Here is a 25,084-nt window from a genome sequence, read left to right on the forward strand (position 1 = left end):
GCTGAGAGAACTTCGACGCCGTTGCGTCCCAAACCAAGGAGCAGATGAGCAGCCTGAGAACAGGCCAGAAAACATGGAAGAGAAGAGATGTAGCGGGGTGAACCTACCCGTCAAAGAGATGTAGCGGGGTGAACCTACCCGTCAAAGAGATGTAGCGGGGTGAACCTACCCGTCAAAGATGGAACAATCAGGACCATGGCATTCTGGCCTGTGTGGAATAGCTGTCAAAAGTAGCAGAGGACGGTCCACCAGGGGATCGCAAACACCAGGAGATCAGAATGCAGCTGAACCAGAGGGCTCAGAGGCCAAAACCATGGGCCATCACACTGTCCTCTCCTCTGACGAGGAATCGGAGGAAAAATGACCTTGCTGGTCACCTCCTCACAAGATGCACCACACACGCACACACACCTGCACACACTAACATTGAACATAACTGATTTCAAGCAACGTGACATCGAAGTTGCGATCTAGAAGAGAAGACGCCTTGCATTCCCCAATGACATTCTATTGCCCAAAAGAGAAGTGCCACCTAAATGACTGTTGGGATACACTGTGAACAAGAGTGACCTTGACAGTCACCGCCACACTCTCCCCTCCTCTGATGAGCAATCGGAGACTGACCTTGCCGGTCACCTCCTCACAAGAGTGAATGAACTTTGAAATAATCTGAAAAATATCATATTTGTTTACAAGAATTGCAATGGTTGAAACATGAGTTGATAAATAAGTTTGGGTTTTTCCTCTAAATTGACCAAGAGGTTTTTTGCCCCTCTTACACTGGTAACCATTTTATCTTTTTTTTGCCTTGTTAAATCAAGTTTGTTTTTTGGTGAATGGTTGTCCACTCTTAGACTATAAATAGTATATAATCATGTCAATTTTTTATCTTGTTTCCTGTCAAATTTCTGAAGCAAGGGGTTTTGGTGTGTGATTTTGCACGTTGAGAGAAAATAATTAAAGTTTCCACCTAGTGGAGAGATTATTTCCTTTCCACATGTATAGCATAGCTGACTGTTTACACTGTGTTTGGATTTTATATTTTATTTTTGTGTGCCTGTTCAGGCACAAATGAGGGATTGTCCAGGAATTTACATACAAACACCTTGGGCCTTTGTCTTTGTAATTTGTCACCTCCCCCCAAGTCCCCTGCAAAACCCAGTTTCAGTCATGTAAAACACCTCAGCTCTCCCTCTTTTGTAATTGTGAGCACACTCTGCATAGCTCTTCCTCATCTCTTTGTTTAGGTCGGAGGGGCCCCACCTTGGTCTTCCTCGTCCTGATTCAGACTTTTGTTTTCTTTGTTTTCTCATGTCACATGTCTTTACTCTTGGCCACGCCTGCCATTCATGTACAATGCAGTAGCCAATCACATCCTGGAAACACTGTACCTTTGTTTGGACTGTACATAAGCCACAGCCAGAAGTGACTGACTTCACTTCTCTGACAAACCACCTTTGTTTGCGTTGTTCAGGAAGTCCTTGCGCAGGTATTTGATTTCATTCAATAAACCAGACTCAACCTTTTGAACGTATCTTGGTAAATCTTTGGACTAGACAAGTCTAAAATAACTATCACACCCCCCCCCCCCACACACACACACACGCACAAACACACTAGAGATGGACAAATGAATGAGCAACAAATCTCTTAGTTAATTTACGAACAATGTTTATTAAATAGATTGAGTGTGATGATGTTCCATCAGCATGACCAGGTAGATGATCCTAGTAGGGATATCGTGAAAAGATAAGAGACATTAGATTAGGATGATTAAATATAGGCTCACCAAGACAGCACATAGTTATACTTTAGACGTATCATCAGGCCTATTTATTAAATACATAAAGACAATGTTATCGAAATATGTAAATTATCCAGCTATCGAAATATGTCCAGTATGTCCACATCTCGAAAAATACAATTCAACAATTTACATGGCTAGAGAGCAAATTGTTTGTTAGCCTGAAACTATTAGGGCAATTTGGACATTTAAAATGTTATACTATTATGCAGTCCTACTCATATAAGCTAGCATGTAAAATGTTTCAGCTAAAATTAATTATGCATTAATTACTTTCTAGCCAGCTTGTCACATTAAAATTACAGGCTCTGTTCAGTTTAATTCAATCATAGCACAACTTTATTGTTGCAAGAAAACTGTTAGCTAGCTTACAAAATCAAAAGGCATCTGTAATGTTGCAATGTTAGCTAGCTAACAAGCAACGTGTTACAATCCTAATCAGGTTAGCTAGAATGCAAAAAAAAACAAGCATGTTCTTATGAATAAAGTTTCAGACTCAACAATCACATACCTTCATCCTGTGTTATTTTATCCATCTGCAACATTATTCCCATGAGCGCCAGTCCAGCAGGTTTTTTTTAAGAGCTAGGGCTGGCCCGGAACATTCAAAATTCAAAGTTCGCAATTTTCAGAATGTGTTTCTCAGTTCAGAATTACGTCGATTCTTTTAGGATAGGTTAGCCTATTAAGCCTAGATAACCTCAGCATATGATAAAATAAAAAAGCACACGCAACATGCGTTGATGCACGATGGCGACTGCAAAGAAATCCGTGGAAATATTGGAGCGCATATTCAAGGCTGGATATAACCAGACAAGGAATTCCCTTCTCCTTGACAGTGGAAAAACTGGTCCTCTTGGCACACAACCTGAGAGAGTATAGGCTAGGTAAGGCTTATTTCACAAGACAACCCGTGTCCATGTTCATTATTAGGCTATTTATTTGGTCGGTGGTTGTAATATCCTCATTTCATTCTTAGGTTATTCAGATGTAGCCTACCTACATTAATGGCCTTTGGATTCATTTATATTACAATGTTTATGGTACTATATGCCTGTTTTCGATTTGATAATAAATGTTTATTTGCCAGAGAGCTTGTCCAACAGTGTCTGATTGTATCATGCTCAGCTTGACTATAATGTCGCCCTCCATTGGATCAATAGTGAACTGCAATTTTTTTTTCTCTTTGACAACAAGAGGACCATCTGGAAGCGCTCAAAGAAAAGTTCATACTGAGCTGCAGTAGAACATTCAGTTTTATGAGGCCAATATTCTTCATGAGGGCTCTGGGAATTAGTAGAGCTACTGTGCCAATACCAAGATTTGTTTATTAGTAGGGATGTAACGGTATGAACATTTCATATCACGGTTATAGTGACCAAAATTACCACGGTTATCAGTATTATCACGGTATTGTATGCAGAAAATGCTCGAAAGGTACTGATACACAGACATCATTATCATTATTATTCTTTTTCAATCATTTACTCAATCACTCATGCACACACACACACATACACGTTTTCTCCATTGATCTTCTTTATACAAAAATGAAAGTGAAACTAAATGTGCACGACTAGCCTACAGCAGCAGAATGTGTAGTGTTTTACAAAAATAGGTTACACTGAAAGCTTCAGTTTACATTATTGACACAAGCTACTAGCAAGTTAGAGAAACCATGATATTTTCCATCCTTTCTAAAGTCCCCACATGCAAGTTAACTTCAGACGTAGCCGTCTAGGTTGAAACATCTCCACTGCTCTGCCTTCCCCCATACTTGTGAACAAATCACAACAACACAACAACAAATCCACGTTGACTGTGGACAGTATTTACCGTGGTTTATAAGTCAAACACGGTTTTAATGCTAATTTAATTTTGAGATGGTAATACTAACCGGTAACCGTTTGTTCCCTATTGGAGGAGAATGTGTACCAGGACTGCACCATATCCAGCTCTTGCTCATTGCTTCAGTTATTCATGCACCATGGAAAGTACAGTACATGTAGCACTGAAGGACAATTAAAACTGAACTGAAAAGAATGGAGGATCTTGGAGTCATTGTGAAACAGAGCGCACCGGGTTAACAGTATGGTAACAGAAGTGAAGCCCAAGAAACTCAGAATCTGCATCGATCCACAAGGTCTTAACAAAGCCATAAAGAGGGAACGCATTGGCATTGGGAGTCAGAGCAACAGAAGAGCTTAGAAATTATGAAGCTTCTTGTGAGAAGTGTCCCAGTGTTAAAGTACTGCGATGTTAACAAAGAAGTAATACTGGCAGTGGACGCAATGCCTGGGAGCAGTGATACTGCAAGATGAACAGCCAGTTGCGTACGGCTCGAGGTCTCTCACTGTGAGAAAAGGTACGCTCATATAGAACAAGAGTTGTTGGCGATTGTTTATGGATGTAATAAATTCCAGCAATACATCTACTGTAAGACAGTACGAGTGAAGACGGATCACAAGTCCCTTGAAACACTGTTTAAGAAATCTCTCCAAAAAGCTCCTCCAAGAGGACAATGATGAGACTACAGTCCTACAATCTGCATGTCAGTTACAAGCCTGGTAAAGAGCTGTACACCGCAGACATGCTGAGCCGAGCCTAGACGAGCCGATTTACTAGTACATCTACTATCAGCTCATCTACTAATCTCAAAAGAGAAGCTGAACACGAGAACTGCAACAGCCGATGAGTGCAGATGGCCATGTGAAGTGATCCAGACAGGGTGGCCAGCAGAAATATGACAAGTTTCAGCAGACACATTTACATTACACTACATTACAGTCTTTAAGCAGACGCTTTTATCCATAGCGACTAACAATAATTGCATTTAACGTAGGAAGAGCCAATGTACTACTACTTGCCAGAACTCACAAGTGCATCTTCCCTCTAAAACAAGTGACTAAGAGCATAATCTAGTGCTGAAGGCAAAGTGCAAGAATAGCAATCTAAAGTACAGTGCAATATAATATAATACAATAAAATACAATAAGTGCTTAGGCGGGGGGATTGTTGTAGTACACCTGACGGAAACATCTCCAAGAGAAATCTGTGACACCTGCTGAAGACCAGATAAATTACTTTTTTACAAGCACACCCTCTAGACCTGGAGAACTGTCCTTCAGTCAACAGTGCAACTGCAGAGAGTAACAGCCCAGTGCAATCACCTGCACTGTCATCCTGTGCTCAGCGGGAATTATGTCACATGTGCGAGTCATGCCGGAGGCGTTTTGATGAATCCCAGCTGTGGACAAATGTCACTTCATGGACAGCGACGGATGTGGTGAAATTCCAAGACGCAGTGTTATGGCAAGGTAGTATATCCCAATTGCATGTGTATTGCATGCAAAGTACGCACTTTCAATGGGAAGCTGTAGTACGTACTGGTAGTAAAAGGTAGAGATATGCGATTCGGAATGCAACCAACATTTACTTTATATATGCTTTGATAGAAAAAACAAACATTTCATGCAGGTAGAGGGTGTTCTCCACCAATAGAGTGCTAAGCGGAAGCAGGAAGTGAAAACCACCATGGGACCTTAAAGGACAATGCTCGTTTTTGACAACCTGGACCTTATTTACGACATATTATAAGACGTTTGACTCACCGAGATCACTTTGGTGTAGTTCGGAGGCATGTAGAAGAAATTTAAAATCCAGCGCGAGCCAGTATATCCATGTAATGGCGGTGGTCGAGGCACTTAGAATGCAGTTTCTAAAAATCGATTTTCTGCCGCGAAACAGTTGTTTTTATCAATCTGTCTTGATGAATCGCTAGTTGTGCTTACATAGAGCATAGTCCTGTTGTGTTGTTTTTCACATGCCTCTGTAATATGATCTTTAGAAACGTCTTTAGACACGAAATAGCTTCCTCACTTGCTCCAGCACGCATGCGCACAGCGTGCTGGAGCAACGATTGCGCGCTGTGCGAATTCGTGCTGGAGCAAGTGAGGAATAGGGCTTAAAAACGAAATTATTTTTCAATCGGTTCGCTCCGAGCAGAACCAGCATATTTAACGTTTCCGTTCTCGTGTTCCGCCACCAACATAGCGTTCCTGAACCGGTTAAGAACGAAAAATAACGTTCCGTTCACCGTTCCGGGGGTAGCCTATTAAGACTCTATAGGCCTACAGTATTTCTTGTAAGGTAGGCTATAACCTAATCAACAAGTCTAGGGTTGTGGTGTGTGGTGGCCTTATTGCCAACAATATTAGCCTTGGTGATGTGTGCTGTAGTGTAGCCTTGTTGATTATTTTACAAGAAATACGCAACATTAGTCCTATTCCCGTATGCCCTTAATCCACACCGTAAACTATGCACAGGTCTATCTTAAATCATCATCATAGCTCATCATCCTTTTAAAAATATTTTCTTGTAGGCTACTGTTGCTGCAAGCTATTTTATTCTGCGCCTGTAGGCCTATTGTTTGTTTATTATTTCGTTTTATGTTTTATGTTATTTATAAATAATTAGTAACCTCATTCATTCATCTGCGCAATCCCTATTGTTTATGCTGCGTTCCTTTTGTATGGGAGCTCCGGATTTGGCGCCTATACACCTAATACGTAGCCTATCGTCTGGCATCCGCGGTCTTTAATATTAAAATAATTTAACTTATGCTATTCAATGATCAGGGTTGCACGGCACATTGTCACTAAAGTGTGCTCATATTAATTAATGTAGCCTAATCATTTGGTTTGTGAAAGTCAAGACGTGACGGAAACCTGTGCAACAATAGGCTATGACTAGATTCCAAGAGGCGCGCTCGCTTTCACAGCCTAATTGCCGAGTAGAACTCTGAAGGAGGTAGACCATTAAATTTGCAAAACATAGGTTTATGCATCCTGGTTTATGCATCCTAGTATAGATACTAGTATACATCCAAGCAACTGTCACAAAGTACTCCGTGTTTTAAATAGCCAAACCATACTTGGAGCGAGATGCGCTACGAGTGAAAATTGGCTTCCGCTGAATGTTGGTTATAAAGATAGAGGAACTTTATTGCAGACACGCAGGTCCATATAAAACATTATATTTGCACAGTAGGCAGGTCCATATAAAACATTATATTTGCACAGTAGGCTATTATTTCTTTCACTTTATTATTTGCATCATTCTTTGTGGACCAATGTTGGAATAAATTTGCCTTTGAACGTTATTGCCCACTCTGACATCCACGGTCTTTATGTGAAATCTAGTTTTAGCCTACTGAAACATTACAGGCTAGCCTACTCTTCTTCAATTAAACCAAATAAATCACATTGATATCTTTGCTAAGTAATAAGCTGTAAGGACAGGCTGAACTACTGTTTTGCACTGGCAAACAAAGGAGAGTGTGTGACAGCCCTGCGCAACGCGTGCAAATTGGCTGCTGCTGAGTGGTTGGGAAACATCAAGAATAGCCATGCATCTTAGCTTGCAGAGTTTGAGAAACATCCTCAATTTTTCTAAATAGCACTTGTTGTAGAAACTTGGGAATCCTGTTTTTAGACTAGTCATGTAATCGTTACAAAACCACCGTCTAGTCGTCAGTGAAAATAGTCGCTGCGCACATCCCTAGTCTGAACTAGGCTATGGTGTGTTGTTGTAATATCTAAATCTCATTTCGCTAAGCAAGCATTTAAGATCCTGACTGTGAAATAGCCTAACAGATTTAGTGGCCTAGGCTACATTACAAAAACGGGACAAGATGTAGGCTACAAATTTAATAAATTTAATTTAGCCTATTCGGCCATAAAAGGCTCAGCTTTCTTCTTTTTTTAAATATTTTTTAAGTTATATAGGCCTACTACAAAGAACGAAAAAATAACGTTATTAACCGGTTTTAAAGATTTCAAATTAACGTTTCTGTTCTGGAACAATTAAAGACCATTTCGTTTTCGTTCGTGTTTCTGTTCCTCGTAAAATACCGTTCGTTTTCGGTTTTCGTTTCCGTTCCTTTAACCGGTTCGGAGCCTTGGTGAGGAAGCTATTTCGTTTCGAAAGACGTTTCTAAAGATCATGGCATGTGAAAACCACAACAGGCCTATGCTCTATGTAAGCACAACTAGCGATTCATCAAGACAGATTGATGAAAACAACCGTTTCGCGGCAGAAAATAGATTTTTAGAAACTGCATTCTAAGTGCCCCGACCACCGCCATTACATGGATATACTGGCTCGCGCTGGATTTTTAATTTCTTCTACATGCCTCCGAACTACGCCAAAGTGATCTCGGTGAGTCAAACGTCTTATAATATGTCGTAAATAAGGTCCAGGTTGTCAAAAACGAGCATTGTCCTTTAAATTGGAAAAAATATGGATGGTAGTGAACGGTGGATGACAAATAATTTTTTGATCCCGTTTTAATTGTGCCATGACCACAACATGTGTTTGTCAATCTAAAACATAAATTTTACTGATCTCTGTTAACTCGCAAGTTAGCTAATATTAGCTAGCTGACATTAACCAAAACCTTGTGTGGGATATTTTGATTCTGAGATATGCCTGCTAATTAGGTGTTTGGTTGTGGCTGCATTCTTTTTAGATAATCACCGGCTGGCCAATCTTCCTGTTTCCACTTAGGCACTCTATAGGGATGAGTCCATCAATATATAATCTGTAGGTTACCAGCTACAACATGAACTAGTGCTGCGAGCAGCAGTGAGCGGGCCCTCGCACCCCACGCGTGTCGGGGTGCTGCGCCGTTAAAGGCTGTGCTATTTCGGTGTGCAGTACTGAGAGAAACTTCCTGTCACCAGTAGGTGGCGCTCTAGGCGTGACTCAATACCGAAGCATAGATGTGTTCAGGACGGTACCTTGATGAAGCGTGAGAAATGTTGAGTAAATCGGATAACGTATGTAGGAGTTATGAGGACTTCCTGTTTCACCAGTAGGTGGCGCTGTAAGTGTGACTCAATACCGACACATAGATGGGTTCAGAAGGCCACCTTCATGAAGCGTCAGCAATTTGGTGCAAATCGGATGATGAATGCAGGAGTTATGAGGACTTCCTGTTTCACCAATAGGTGGCGCTATACGTATGACGCAATACTGACACATAGATGTGTACAGGACAGAACCGTCATGAAGCGTGAGATATATCGGACAAATTGGATAATAAATGGAGGAGTTATGAGGACTTCCTGTTTCACCAATAGGTGGCGCTATAAGTATGACGCAATACTGACACATAGATGTGTTCAGGACAGAACCGTCATGAAGCGTGAGATATATCAGACAAATTGGATAATGTATGTAGTAGTTATGAGGACTTCCTGTTTCACCAATAGGTGGCGCTATAAGTATGATGCAATACTGACACATAGATGTGTTCAGGACAGAACCGTCATGAAGCGTGAGATATATCGGACGAATTGGATAATGTATGTAGGAGTTATGAGGACTTCCTGTTTCACCAATAGGTGGCGCTATAAGTATGATGCAATACTGACACATAGATGTGTTCAGGACAGAACCGTCATGAAGCGTGAGATATATCGGACAAATCCGATAATGTATGTAGGAGTTATGGGGACTTCCTGTTTCACCAATAGGTGGCGCTATAAGTATGACGCAATACTGACACATAGATGTGTTCAGGACAGAACCGTCATGAAGCGTGAGATATATCGGACAAATTGGATAATGTATGGAGGAGTTATGAGGACTTCGTGTTTTATGGCGAAATGTCAAACTTTGGCGGGGCGCCACGGCAAGGGTGTTTAGTGAAAACTCAATTTTTTTGATAACTTTTGATCACAAAGGTCTTAAGATGAAGCTGACCCGATATGAAGTTGATCGGATGAAATCTGTAGGAGGAGTTCGTCGAAGTACGAGGCATGGAAATGGTCAAAACAAGGACAAAAAGGCACATTAAAAGCAAAATGGCGGACTTCCTGTTGCATGTTGGGTATAGCTCCAAGAGACATTTCAGTGCGACTCGATGAAATACATATGCCCTCCGAATTTCGTTTGCCTACATCAAACTGAAAGGTGGGGCTCGCCATTTTAAACTTTCCAGGGGGCGCTCTTGAGCCGTTTTGCCACGCCCATTTCCGTCACCCATGAATTATCAAATTTTTCACCGGGACTGACGTATCTGCAAAGTTTCATCCGTTTTCATCGATGTTCAGGCCGCCTAAAAGGCATTTGTTTGGGGTAAAGAAGAAGGTAGAAGGAGAAGAATAATAATAATCCTTCGAAATTCAATAGGGCCTCGCACCGCCAGTGCTCGGGCCCTAACTAGTGTTTATGCCAGCAGTCGGCCCTGAAACCATGAAGGAATGGGAGAGTAATACACTGTGTTGGGTTCATTGTGGCAACCATTTATACCACCACAATGGATTTGAAATTAAACAAGATGTGCTTTAAGGGGAGACACTACAGTCAAAATTTTCTACATACATTTTAATTTCAGTATACGTCTGTTTAATTTGATTTATCCATACTATATGATTGGAAAGTGTGCCATAGGCTGTTAGACTAGTTATTCGTCTTAACTGAGGCTGATGCTGCAGTCTTGGATCAACACTGACTGCCTGTAACGTTAACTAGAAATAGCTGGCTAGCCTACAACTAAACAGGGCATCGTTGCTTAATCTCATGAGTGAAAACATCTTCGTAAATTGCATTCTCTAACGTTAGACTAACTGTTACCCCATCTACCGGTATGTTCTGACAGAGAGGCTGCTGTCTCACTGACGTTATATAGGTTAGCTGGCTAGCAATAGAAATATATGGCTTTTCTACAACTGAACGAGAGCAATATAATGAATGAAAGCAGCATACAATGTAAAGTGAGCTAGCGCACAACAGTCGTAAACCATGTTTTGATTAGCATTTATTTATGATGCCCATGCTTGCAGCAAACAATCTTGGCTGCAGTGACGTGGTAGCTACAGTAGCACGAGCGAACGTTATGACAGCATGTTGACGCTGACTTGCTGTGTGCCTCGTGTTGACTTATATTAGATAAAGGTGACCATTAATCGATCTTGTGAGTTTTTCTGGTCATTTGGGGGGGATGATTGTGTTCACAAAAGATCTAACATAACCAGTTCCTCTGTTTACAAGCGAGATCACGAGAGCCGAGTACAGCGAGAGCCGAGTCTCAGTCTGACTTTGAAAGTCGCCCCAGCGAGGCAGTCTGCTGCTGCACGCGCTCTGTCTGGAGCTTCCACTAAATGAAACCACGCATGCGCAGGCTGCGCAGCTTACAACCAATCACAGACATGCTTGTGTTTTAGTAAATTTGGGTTTAGGTTTTCCAGACTTTTTCAGAGAACAGTTTCGCACTAAATCCCTCACACGATTCTCTCTGCCTCAGTCAGTCGCAGTACGAGTTTGTCTGAGGTAACACCAGTCAGCTGTTATTTCTCGTGTCCAGTCCACTGTCTGAGGCGAGTTATCAGGCTCATTAGTTAGTAGGGAATTGATTGATTTTTTTGGTAACAGAACTAGGACTACTGTTTTAATATTGTGGGGCATGAGTCAGACTCGGCGTATGTCCACTGCTTGAGTTAACATCGGCCAAGTTGAGCCAACACCTGCAGCTCCTTAGCTTGTAAGGTGTCACTAAGCAAATTCTTTCTCTCCTCTCTAGATGAAACGGTCTGCACCTTGTGTTACGGGACGTAGGCTAACTTGCCAGCTCATCAGCGTGTAAGGAATGGCACTGCAGTATTTTCTTTTATCTTCCCTCTCTATATTTTCACTTTTTTGATAGTTAAGCTGTCTCTTGGTCATAGTCATACACATATAACGACACTGTTGGAACGTGTCTGCTGCTTGTCTGAGGTAACGCCAGTCGGCTGCTATTCATCGTGTCCAGTCCAGCTGAGGCGAGCTATCAGGGTCATTAGTTAGTAGGGAATTAAAATATCCTGTTTTGATTTTTTTGGGTAACAAAACTACTAGGACTACTATGTTTTAATATATTGTGGGGCATTAGTCAGACTCGGTGTATATCCACTGCGTTTTATTGAGAGAAATGACAGAGGGTGGACTTAAGCAATGTAGGCCTAATTGAGACATTTGCGAGGATGAAGAAAAGAAGAACACAGTTCAGATAGTCTACACATTCCAAGAATAGCCTACTTTTAAATATTTTTTGTCATTTTCATGTGTTAAACACATTTTTTGAGTAGCCTACATTGGACTATTAGGCTTTTACCATGACCTGTTGCCTCTGAGCGAATTGAGTGAAAATACCGTATAGCCTATTGAGCCTAGTGATTTGTCTTACAGTACATTAGTATGGCTATACTATTTGTTGTTGAGTTCTAGCACATACTAGGCCTACTGGTGACTACGTAACTGCAGTTGATGCCTGGAAGTGCTGTGTCATGTTTAGTCTGGTCTCTTATAATAAAGAACACGTCTTTTGTTATCCCCGGTCCTCGTTCTTATGTAGAAATAAGTTTATATAGCTCCAGTATATCACAGCTATATGTTTCAGCTGGTACAAATTAAGATAAATTCAATAGGCTATTTTAATGAATATATTATTAGAAACATATTTTTGATTGACAGACAGGCTAGGGGCCCCTTTGAGGTGAAAAAACCCCATGGGAATAAAAGTGAATCTATGCCCCTGACAATGACCCAAAGCATTCAGCGAAATAGAAGAGTTTTTCAAGGCAAAGAAGTGCAATGTTCTGCAATGGCCAAGTCAAACACCTGACCTGAATCCAACTGAGCATGCATTTCACTTCCTGAGGACAAAATTGAAGGGAAACGGCCCAAAGAACAAGCAGGAAGTGAAGACAGTTGCAGTAGAGGCCTGGCAGAGCATCACCAGGGATGAAACCCTGCGTCTGGTGATGTCTGTGGTTCCAGACTTCAGGCTGGATTTGACTACAGTAAATGATTTGCAACCAAATATTAAACATGGCAATTTGATTCATGATTTTGTTAGTTTGTCCAACTACTTTTGTCCTTTAAAAGGGAGGTTGGGTACATATAAAATTTGTTGTAATTCCTACACCTGATTTGGATGTAAATACCAGAATTAAAGTTGAAATTCTGCATTTAAAGCACATATTTAATGTTTCATTTAAAATCCATTGTGGTAGTGTACAGAGCCAATATGATGAAAATTCTGTCAATGTCCAAATATTTATGGACCTAACTGTATACCAATGGTTCTTGCCACAATGAACCCAACACTGTCGCATTCAGTATTGGTTGGTGGAGGACAGTAGAAGACTGCCTGGGAAACGACGAAAGACTCCCCATTGGTCAATGATGCTTTCAATGAACCGCTATGCCAAGTGAGGTCAGTGAAGAATCAGTGTTACTGCTGCAGAGATGTGTGGTGCTGATATATCACCCCAACAAGTGAGCAGCAAGGACATAAAAGATGCCAGGAAAGAGCTCTCCGCACAAGTCTGGAACTAGAGAACATTCTTCCAACCCAGGTGGCACTCAAGCAGAACATAAAGAGTACATGCTACGTAATTTGACCGTGACCTTGATCCTTGGTTCTGGCATTCTTAAAAGTATCACTAAATGAGTGTGCATCTCCAATTTTGTTGGAAATTACACCTTAAATGTTTTTCTACAATGGTTCCAAAATTAAGCATGTTTGAAAATTTGAGGTTGACTCTCACTTACCCCCACATCTGAAAATAAACCTTATGGTAAGTATTATAGAACATTGCACAATTGTTCTGATGTCTGTCTGTCTGTCTGTCTGTCTGAGGGTGTTGGTCTCTGATATTTTTGAAAATATCGAAAAATCTGCAAGAGGACAAAGACACAGACGTCTGGGTCAGTGACTGTCATTACAAATACATTCACATATCCACAGTATATTGTCAGTCACTGATTTTGCTTGTGTGTTTTCAAATACTGTGAAGAAAACACAGGTGATGCTAAAGGTATACTATGTGGCTATACTCTCACCTTTGCAATGGTTGTTCTTTTTCCTCTACCAGCAGATCCTGCGTCTTATTTTACTGTTTCTCCCTTCTTTTCCTGTTTCTCCCTTTTCGTCATCTTTCTCTTTCTCCTCTTTCTGTTTCTCTTTCTCCTCCTCTCCCCTGGCCTTCTTCATCTCCTCCTCTTCTTTCCACTTTTTCATGTCCTCGGTTTCCTCCCGGTACTTTACAGCCATCTTCTCTTTCTGCTTTTCCATTTCCCTTCTATCCTTCTCCTCTTTCTCTTTGCTGTCCACCATTTCCATGTACCTCAAGAAGGTCAGGAAGTTCTCGTTTTTCTTCCGGTGCTTCTCTAGAGGCTTCATCTCTTTCAGTTCCTTTTCTTTCTGCTTTCTATCTTTCTCCTCTTTCTTTTTCTGTTTCTCCTCCTCTTGCCTGGCCTTCCTCTTCTCTTTCTTTTCCTGCTGTCTCATCTTAAATTCACTCCACATCTTTTTCAGGCGAGCAAAGATGCCCCCAGATGTCTGAGATGGCCGCTGGTCACTGGTCGCCAGCTCCCTAGAGGGACACTGAACAGCAATATCAGACATCTTGGCTGTCTCCCCCCTCCTCCCCTCATCTTCCTCCCTCAACTCCGTCCTCAACCTTTTCACCCTCTGGTCCAACTCCCTGATCATGACGGCCATCATGTTCTCCAGTTGCATCTGCTCCATTTTCTGGCTCTTAACCTCTCTCTCCTTCATCATCCTGGCCGTCTCAATCCTCCTCCCCTTTTCTTCCTCCCTCAACTCCACATTCAACCTGGACATCCGCTGGTCCAACTCCCTGATCAGGAGGTACTTCTCTCTCTCCTGGCTCCTTTCCCCTCTCTCCTCCAGGCATTTATTAACCATCTTGGCTATCTCGTTCCTACTCCTCTCCTCTTCCTTACTCCTCCTCCCCTCATCTTCCTCCCTCAACTCGACCCTCAACGCGGTCATCCGGTCATCCATCGATCTCGTCAGGAGGACCTGAATGCGCTCCATCTCCTCCGACTTCCCGGGTCTCCTCTTCTCCTCCTCCTGCCTCCCCCTCCCCTCATCTTCCACCCACGCCTGCCTCCTCAATCTGGGCATCTGTGAGCCGACGAGGTCCCTCTCCCTCTCCTGGCTCTGCGTCTCTCTGTCCTTCAGGTATTCCTCTACCATCCTGGCTGTCTCGCTCCTCCTCATCTCCTTCTCCTGCCTCCTCCTCCGCTCGTCTTCCTCCCTCAACTCCCTCTTCATCTTGGCCATCCGGCGGCCCATGTCTCTGGCCACGTTCTGCAGCTGCTCCTCCACCCAGACAGTCTCGCAGGGCTTTGTCATTCCTAAAGGCTATGGGGGTCAGGGGGGCACAGGGACAACCAGTCAGTCACACCGGGGTCACATTCATGCAGTCAATACACTGTAGTACAGTGATCATAAGATATCACAGTGCATTGGCTACTCCTAGCATGGCACAGTACGATTATACATAGCTTCAGTGTTGCAAGATGTCACAGTGAACTGGCTACTGCTATTAATAGCAGAGCAATACAATACATCACAGTACAGTACTGCTCCTAATAGGTTATGTACCAATTTACATTACAGCAAGCATACTGTAGTCATACAGCACTTTACAACACAGAACAGTGGGCCCATACCTAGCTACTGTATACAGGTAGTTTAGGTGCAAAGCGTCTGAGCATCAAGAGACTAACAAGCTGCACGCAGAGTGAACCGTCATCATGTATTGCAAACATAAAGGCAGCAGCAAGAAAAGAGGAGAGAAAGGAACAGGATGAGAAGGTAGCAAAGCTGCTGGTCAAAGCTACCAGTCTGCTGATCAGTTTTGAGTGTCTGTAGCTACAGTATCTGGTACGCTACAGGGAAAATAGTAGGCTAGATAGTTGGCTAGATAGTAGGCTAGTGCTGATGATTTCTGTCACAGCATACACTGCATGCCCTCTCCAGTCCCCTAATAGGTCTTATTTCATTTCCACTTGACTACTAACTTGATTGAGCATGCTACATTTGAGCAGTAGGATGATAATATGGCTAAAAGGTAGGCTACAAGATGCACAGTGCACAGGCTACTCCTATCATGGTACAGTACTCCTACACATACAGTAACTTCAGTTTTACAAGATGCCACAGTGCACTGGCTACTGCATGAATAGCAGGGCAATACAGTACCATGCTCCTTCAAAAGGTTAATATACCACTTTATATTACAGCAATACTACAGCCTATATTTGGATATACAGGATTTTACAACACAGCACAGTAGGCCTACTGTAACTAGATAACACTTTACAAAACAGCAAGCAAAACAATCTAAAATTATTATTATCACTATTGTTATTATTATTAAATCACTAATGAAGAGGAGGTTCACCCAGGAACTCATATTACCCAGACACATCACTGTTAGTCCTGTAATCAACCAGTATCGCTCTCAACCTGGACATAATTTCTAACCTGGTTAAACAAAGTTCTGAGAGAAATGTTCTGTATTCTGTCTTCAATTGGAGGTGTTTTTGTCAAAGACAGCAATACAGAATGATTTTAGAAAATTCCAACTCTAAATTCTATCCCTATTATGGACTAACTTGTTTTCTCTTAATTAGTGTGTCAAATCCAGAAGTCACTAGCTACTCTGATGAGGTGGAATCGATCACTGACTATTTAAGTGTCTGCCTCAGTAACGTCTACTATGACGTCATAAAAGCAAGGGGAGTGACGAAACGCCCTCTAGTGGTTCTTATTAGTAATAAATAAAATAAAAAATGTTTTGGGCTGCATTGAGTTATTATTCACATAGTTTCTGAGACACATTGAGTCACTGTTTATTGATTTTGATTATATGTTGCAGTTTAAAGACAGAATAAAAGGCTTTACAATAGGTTTTGGAACGCTGGGTGTAAACTGACTACAGTTCATATGATGCACACACCCCGTGCTTCCTCGCTATGTCAATATATTAATCTGTCTCGTTCTGTCGGTAACGCTTTATAATACAGCCTGTGTCTTACCAGTGTAATACCTGTGTCTTACACTCTCTTACCAGTGTCTTACCCATACCGAGTACTTACATGTAAGTACGGGGTACCGGGTACTAACAGGTAGTTATGGGGTAGCCTACCGGGTACTTACATGCGCTAGGACTATGAACGAAAATAACATTACAAATGTTCAATAAACAATATTCCAACAACCCAAATATTCAATTGATAAGCTACATATTCAACCAATCATGCATTTGCACAGCAAATATGACAAAGCCAAATTAAATGTAGCCTAGGCTAATAAGCCGAGGAAAATGACTAGGCCTAATTGTAGGCCTATAGTCTACTCAAGTTTCAACAGTGCTTAAACCATGGGTAAGTGGGGTATTGTAGTGAAATTAATCTTCTTTTTTTTAAATCTGTTTAAATAGTTTATTATTGTTATATCAGAGATAAGGACTTTGAGAATAATAGCCTATCCTAGGCCTACACTACACTACTCTTGTGCTGATAACGGATCAAACATTTGATCATTTCTGTTTCAGTTCTTAAAATATACTTTCATAATTAGGCTATTTTATATTTCAAAATCGCCGGACATTGTATAGGCTAGTGAGAGGCTGAGCATGCGTAGCTGAAATAGCGAGCGTTAGCTAGATATACTACACTGAGCTAACAGCTACCGGTCCTCCACTGCCCAAACAAACGCTACAGTTCACATAGGCTATTGCAGCAGGTAAACTACGAAAAGAAAACAAAATCCAACTAGGGCTGCGAGCAGCAGTGAGCGGGCCCTCGCACCCCACGCGGGTCGGGGTGTGGCGCCGTTAAAGGGTGTGCTATTTCGGTGTCCAGTACTGACAGAAACTTCCTGTCACCAGTAGGTGGCGCTCTAAGCGTGACTCAATACCGAGGCATAGATGTGTTCAGGACAGTACCTTGATGAAGCGTGAGAAATGTTGTGTAAATCGGACAAAGTATGTAGGAGTTATGAGGACTTCCTGTAAGCAGTAGGTGGTGCTGTAGGTATGACGCAATACTGACCTACAGATGTGTTCAAGATGCGACCTTCATCAAGCATGAGCAATTTGGAGTAAATCGGATAATGTATGTAGGAGTTATGAGTACTTCCTGTTTCACCAGTAGGTGGCGCTGTAAGTGTAACTCAATACCGACGCATAGATGTGTTCAGAAGGTGACCTTCATGAAGCGTCAGCAATTTGGTGCAAATCGGATGATGTATGCAGGAGTTATGAGGACTTCCTGTTTCACCAATAGGTGGCGCTATAAGTATGACGCAATACTGACACATAGATGTGTTCAGGACAGAACCGTCATGAAGCGTGAGATATATCGGACAAATCCGATAATGTATGGAGGAGTTATGGGGACTTCCTGTTTCACCAATAGGTGGCGCTATAAGTATGACGCAATACTGACACATAGATGTGTTCAGGACAGAACCGTCATGAAGCGTGAGATATATCGGACAAATTGGATAATGTATGGAGGAGTTATGTGGACTTCCTGTTTCACCAATAGGTGGCGCTATAAGTATGACGCAATACTGACACATAGATGTGTTCAGGACAGAACCGTCATGAAGCGTGAGATATATCGGACAAATTGGATAATGTATGTAGGAGTTATGAGGACTTCGTGTTTTATGGCGAAATGTCAAACTTTGGCGGGGCGCCACGGCAAGGGTGTTTGGTGAAAACTAAATTTTTTTGATAACTTTTGATCACAAAGGTCTTAAGATGAAGCTGATCCGATATGAAGTTGATCGGATGAAATCTGTAGGAGGAGTTCGTCGAAGTACGAGGCATGGAAATGGTCAAAACAAGGACAAAATGGCACATTAAGAGCAAAATGGCGGACTTCCTGTTGCATGTTGGGTATAGCTCCAAGAGACATTTAAGTGTGGCTCGATGAAATACATATGCCCACCGAATTTCGTTCGCCTACATCAAACTGAAAGGTGGGGCTCGCCATTTTAAACTTTCCAGGGGGCGCTATTGAGCCGTTTTGCCACGCCCATTTCCGTCACCAATGAAATATCCGATTTTCACCGGGACTGATGTATCTGCAAAGTTTCATCCGTTTTCATCGATGTTTAGGCCGCCAAAAAGGCATTTGTTTGGGGAGAAGAAGAAGGTAGAAGGAGAACTAGGGCTGCGAGCAGCAGTGAGCGGGCCCTCGCACCCCATGCGTGTCGGGGTGCTGCGCCGTTAAAGGCTGTGCTATTTCGGTGTGCAGTACTGAGAGAAACTTCCTGTCACCAGTAGGTGGCGCTCTAGGCGTGACTCAATACCGAAGCATAAATGTGTTCAGGACAGTACCTTGATGAAGCGTGAGAAATGTTGAGTAAATCGGATAACGTATGTAGGAGTTATGAGGACTTCCTGTTTCACCAGTAGGTGGCGCTGTAAGTGTGACTCAATACCGACACATAGATGGGTTCAGAAGGCCACCTTCATGAAGCGTCAGCAATTTGGTGCAAATCGGATGATGTATGCAGGAGTTATGAGGACTTCCTGTTTCACCAATAGGTGGCGCTATACGTATGACGCAATACTGACACATAGATGTGTTCAGGACAGAACCGTCATGAAGCGTGAGCTATATCGGACAAATTGGATAATGTATGGAGGAGTTATGAGGACTTCCTGTTTCACCAATAGGTGGCGCTATAAGTATGACGCAATACTGAAACATAGATGTGTTCAGGACAGAACCGTCATGAAGCGTGAGCTATATCGGACAAATTGGATAATGTATGGAGGAGTTATGAGGACTTCCTGTTTCACCAATAGGTGGCGCTATAAGTATGACGCAATACTGAAACATAGATGTGTTCAGGACAGAACCGTCATGAAGCGTGAGATATATCGGACAAATTGGATAATGTATGGAGGAGTTATGAGGACTTCCTGTTTCACCAATAGGTGGCGCTATAAGTATGACGCAATACTGACACATAGATGTGTTCAGGACAGAACCGTCATGAAGCGTGAGATATATCGGACAAATTGGATAATGTATGGAGGAGTTATGAGGACTTCGTGTTTTATGGCGAAATGTCAAACTTTGGCAGGGCGCCACGGCAAGGGTGTTTGGTGAAAACTCAATTTTTTTGATAACTTTTGATCACAAAGGTCTTAAGATGAAGCTGACCCGATATGAAGTTGATCGGATGAAATCTGTAGGAGGAGTTCGTCGAAGTACGAGGCATGGAAATGGTCAAAACAAGGACAAAATGGCACATTAAGAGCAAAATGGCGGACTTCCTGTTGCATGTTGGGTATAGCTCCAAGAGACATTTAAGTGTGGCTCGATGAAATACATATGCCCACCGAATTTCGTTAGCCTACATCAAACTGAAAGGTGGGGCTCGCCATTTTAAACTTTCCAGGGGGCGCTCTTGAGCCGTTTTGCCACGCCCATTTCCGTCACCCATGAATTATCAAATTTTTCACCGGGACTGACGTATCTGCAAAGTTTCATCCGTTTTCATCGATGTTCAGGCCGCCTAAAAGGCATTTGTTTGGAGTAAAGGAGAAGGAGAAGGAGAAGGAGAAGGAGAAGAATAATAATAATCCTTCGAGTTTCAATAGGGCCTCGCACCGCCAGTGCTCGGGCCCTAATAATAATAATCCTTCGAGTTTCAATAGGGCCTCGCACAGCCAGTGCTCGGGCCCTAATAACTGTCTCAATAAACCAGTGAACTAAGGACAAACGCCCTCGGTGCTGCTCACGTTCGTTGCTGCCTAGTGCCTACTATCAGCGCGCTCCAAGCTTTCTCTCCCTCTCCGCGTTGTCTAGACGTCTCTCTCTCTCTCTCCCTCTCTCTCCCTCTCTCTCTCCCCCTCTCTCTCTCTCTCTCTCTCTCTCTCTCTCTCTCTCTCTCTCTCTCCCCCTCTCTCTCTCTCTCTCTCTCTCTCTCTCTCTCTCTCTCTCTCTCTCTCCCTCGTCGTGTCATGTCAAAGCAGACAGAACGTGCGCGCACCGCTCGCTCATACAGTATTTGACTGTTCTCCCCCTCCCGAATATTTTTTTTTACAATATTCGTACGAATTTACTATTCGGGAAAAAGCTACTATTTGTACTCATCCGAATACCGTTCGGGCACACCCCTACTGGCTACTGCATCAATAGCAGAGCAATACAGTAGGCTACCGTGCTTCTTCAATAGGTTATATACCACTTTATATTACAGTAAGCATACTGTAGCTATACAGCACTTAACAACACAGAACATTAGGCCTATATCTAGCTGTACAGAACCTTACAACATACAGCAGTAGACATTAACCCACTGTAGCTGTATACAAGTACTTTACAACACAGCACACCTATAGCTGTAGAACACTTTACAACAACCTAGCTACTGTAGGCCAAACTTCTAGCTAGAACAGTTCGGCCTTTAGTATACCTACAGTAGCCTAGCAGCACAGTTGGCCTATATTTAGATAACACTTTAAAAAACAGCAAGCAAAATAATCTCAAATTATTATTAGTATCATTATTGTTAGTATTAAATCACTGATGAAGAGGAGGTTCACCCAGGAACTCATATTACCCAGACACATCACTGTTAGTCCTGTAATCAACCAGTATCGCTCTCAACCTGGAAATAATTTCTAACCTGGTTAAACAAAGTTCTGAGCGAAATGTTCTGTATTCTGTCTTCAATTGGAGGTGTTTTTGTCAAAGACAGTAATACAGAATAATTTAAGAAAATTCCAACTCTAAATTCTATCCCTATTATGAACTTACTTGTTTTCTCTAAATTCGTGTGTCAAATCCAGAAGTCACAAGCTACTCTGATGAGGTGGAATCGATCACTGACTATTTAAGTGTCTGCGTCAGCAACGTCTACTCTGACGTCATAAAAGCAAGAGGAGATGTAAAGTGATGACGCGCCCTCTAGTGGTCTTTAGAAAAAAATATATTTTGAGCTGCATTGAGTAATTATTCACATCGTTTCTAAGACACTTACATTGAGTCATCGGTGATGGATTATGATTATATGTGTGCAGTTAAAGACAGAATAATAAAACGTTTTACAGCAGGTTTTGGAACGCTGGGTGTAAACTGACTACAGTTCCCATGATGCACAGACCCCGTGCTTCCTCGCTATGTAGATTCATCTGTCTTGTTCTGTATGTAACATTTTATAATACAGCCCGTGTCTTACAGTGTCTTGGCGAAATGTGAGTTTTTATCTGCATAGGACATTAAAATTCACTTTTCTGAGACCCCAGAAACCGATTTTAGGAAGGTAAAAACAGCATATGCGGTGCCCTCGGTTGGTATTAATGTACAAACATGTAAACTGCGAGAATTACATCATAACGTTGATTTGAATGTGTAGGCTAAGTGTTTGAAAGTGTAATAAAGTAGTAGCTATGTGTAACAATATGTTTAATAGCAGTTAGATTAGCAAGCTAGTTATTCGCAGTGATAGCTAGCGGATTAGTAATGTAGCCGTCAGGCTAGTCTAGATGTTATTTTAAGATCCTACAACATTTATTTTAATAAAAAGCAAAGCTCACCTTGAGGAATGCTCCTGTATACTCGAACCCTGATTATTGAATGTTTGTATGGCACTATATTTTGTAATGTATGAACGAAATATGAGTCAGTTTACTTAAGCCTAACGGTAGCCTTTATTGTGTCATTAAATTAGTCAGCGCGTGCATAGTTTTGTCGTTCACCCATGTAGTTCTCAACGGTGTTATAATTTGTGTAATCTGCTTTTCATGTAGCAGTAACAGTTCAGTCTTACTTTACATTAATAAGGGGACAATGCTCAACATATACAAATAGGTATACTAGTTGCATGTAAACAACATGAATATTGTTTGTAGGGAAATGTGAGTTTGGGGTTCTATAGAATAGGAATAGTGAGTTTATTTGTAATTATTACCTAGCTGACAGCCCAGGGTGAGAGGTTAATGTTTTTGGTAGCATAAGTTTATTGGTTGCTTTATTAGTTGGTTGTTAGCAGTTTTGATTGGCACAAAGCTCTCGACCTAACAAATGCAGCATTACCAAACATGTCCTGCACGCATTCTAGTTTGGATATATATTTATATTTTAGAAAAAGTATTCATAAGCTATATCCATTAGAAAAAGCATTTCTATAGAGAGAAGAAAGACAGAATTAAGACAGACCCATACTGGAGTGAGCCTATTGCTTAATCAAACTGATTCGTCTGAGAGCAGCTGTTGTGAAAGATACTAACAGCATCGTCTACCTTTTCTGTCCATCTTAAATAGACCTGCTACACCCAACCCTGTGCCTGGGAAGTGTAACACATGCAAAATCAATCTACTATCTGCTTGTCGTGCATGCCAGTTTCAAATAGAGCTAAATAGTCGCTTTCTAATCTAATAAACAGATGCTGGCCTGGTATTACAGCATCCCCTCCCCTTGCCCCTACTACGACAAGTTAGCACCGCTATTAGCTACTATTCCTCCCTCACGTCTATTTTGACTGGGTGAGTGTAACAGAGACTGTGTGTGTCTTGTGTCCGACTGTGTGTATCGTGTTTGTTTGAAGCCAGGTGTCCATCGCTGTCCGCTAGAGGGACACAGCAGACCAGTGGCCCACACAAGCTTCACACCCCTGGAGGGATCAGGTACTGTGTTCTCTGTCTGCACACACACACACACACACACACACACACACACACACACACTCACACACACACACACACACACACACACACACACACACACACACACACACACACACACACACACAAACTAATCTGGTAACAAAGATTCTGAATTAAGTCCTATTCTCATTACAGCGCCCCCTAAAGGAAAAGTGTGTTACAGAGCTATAAGCACTGCACATGTTGAACACGCTCACCAGAATCACTACTAGTTACTATTTCTACATGCTGGCAGCTTGAGTCCTTGTTCTCAATGTAGATACCTCAGCACGCATGCAGGTAACGTGGCATCAGCAGTAGAAATGTGGGCTGTTTTCCTACTCAACCCTCAACTCATAGAAATGAGGAATGTATCTATCCCAACTCCCACGTCCTGGTATCTCCTTGCCTTCTGTACATGTACTGGTGTAACAGAGTTGAATTGGTTAACTCACTTCTCAGTTTAAATACCGCCCACCAGTGGCATCAAACCGCTAGCTTTTCGGAGGTGTGTTTAGTAGCGGTGTTTACAAGAAGTGGTCACGTGAGTGTCGTAAATGAGGACCCAAGTTTGAACCCAGTGTGGGCAAAGTGCTGGTGGAAGCTATACTGACGAGCGACACAATCTGAAATCAGCAACACTGGGAATATTCATGTATCCATTTATATTTCATCAGCACATTTGTGTCGGCCTCCGCTGCTGCTCTCTGCATGCGTTTCCAGTGCTGCTGGGCATCTGTCACCCTCAAATGTACCCAGGGATCCCATTGTCAAGTTCAAGTTCAGCTACAGGCTTATCCCACCCAGGTGCAATACGGAGCGGTTCAGACGTTCCTTTATGGCAGCGGCCATCAGGCTCTTTAACAGTGCCTGAGTGTTGTAGAGGTGCGCATGTGTGCTATATCTATCTATCTATCTATCTATCTATCTATCTATCTATCTATCTATCTATCTATCTATCTATCTATCTATCTATCTATCTACAGTATCAGTCTATCTATCCATCTATCCATCTATCCGTCTGTCTATCTATCTATCTATCTATCTATCTATCTATCTATCTATCTATCTATCTATCTATCTATCTATCTATCTATCTATCTATCTATCTATCTATCTACAGTATCAATCTATCTAGTTACCTACCCACCCTCTCTCCCTCTGTCTGTCTGTCTGTCTGTCTGTCTGTCTGTCTGTCTATCTATCTATCTACCTAGGTTCAATTTATTTGCCATTTACATACATACTGAGACATATATGACTGTCTAACGGCAAAATAATTCTAGAGTAGCTGATTTTAGTAGCTGAATTTACACAGAAAAAACAATTACAATTTATAAAATCCTATCAACTTGGCTTGATCCTCACAAGATGTCAGTAAAGAATAGGCTCTTTGCACAAGCTCCACTACTTCCTGAAATTCTACAGGCATATTTATTTCCTGTCCTATACCATTGGATGGAAGTGATTAATCAGGTGTGATCAGGTGTGCCGCACACCTGATTAATCACTTCCATCCAATAGTATAGGACAGGAAATAAGGATGCCTGTAGAATTTCAGGAAGTAGTGGAGCTTGTGCAAAGAGCTTATTTGACCAGTAGAGGGCAGGATAGGCTCCATCAAACATGCGCCATTCTGCTCCACTCACCACTGTACACCTGCACATGGCACATGCATGTCTAGCCATGACTGATACACTGTGATGTGTCTGGATAAGTTGTCACTTCTGTCATTAAAAC

The sequence above is a fragment of the Borostomias antarcticus genome, assembly GCF_949987555.1.
Source record: "Borostomias antarcticus genome assembly, contig: scaffold_62, whole genome shotgun sequence".
Taxonomy (NCBI): Eukaryota; Metazoa; Chordata; class Actinopteri; order Stomiiformes; family Stomiidae; genus Borostomias; species Borostomias antarcticus.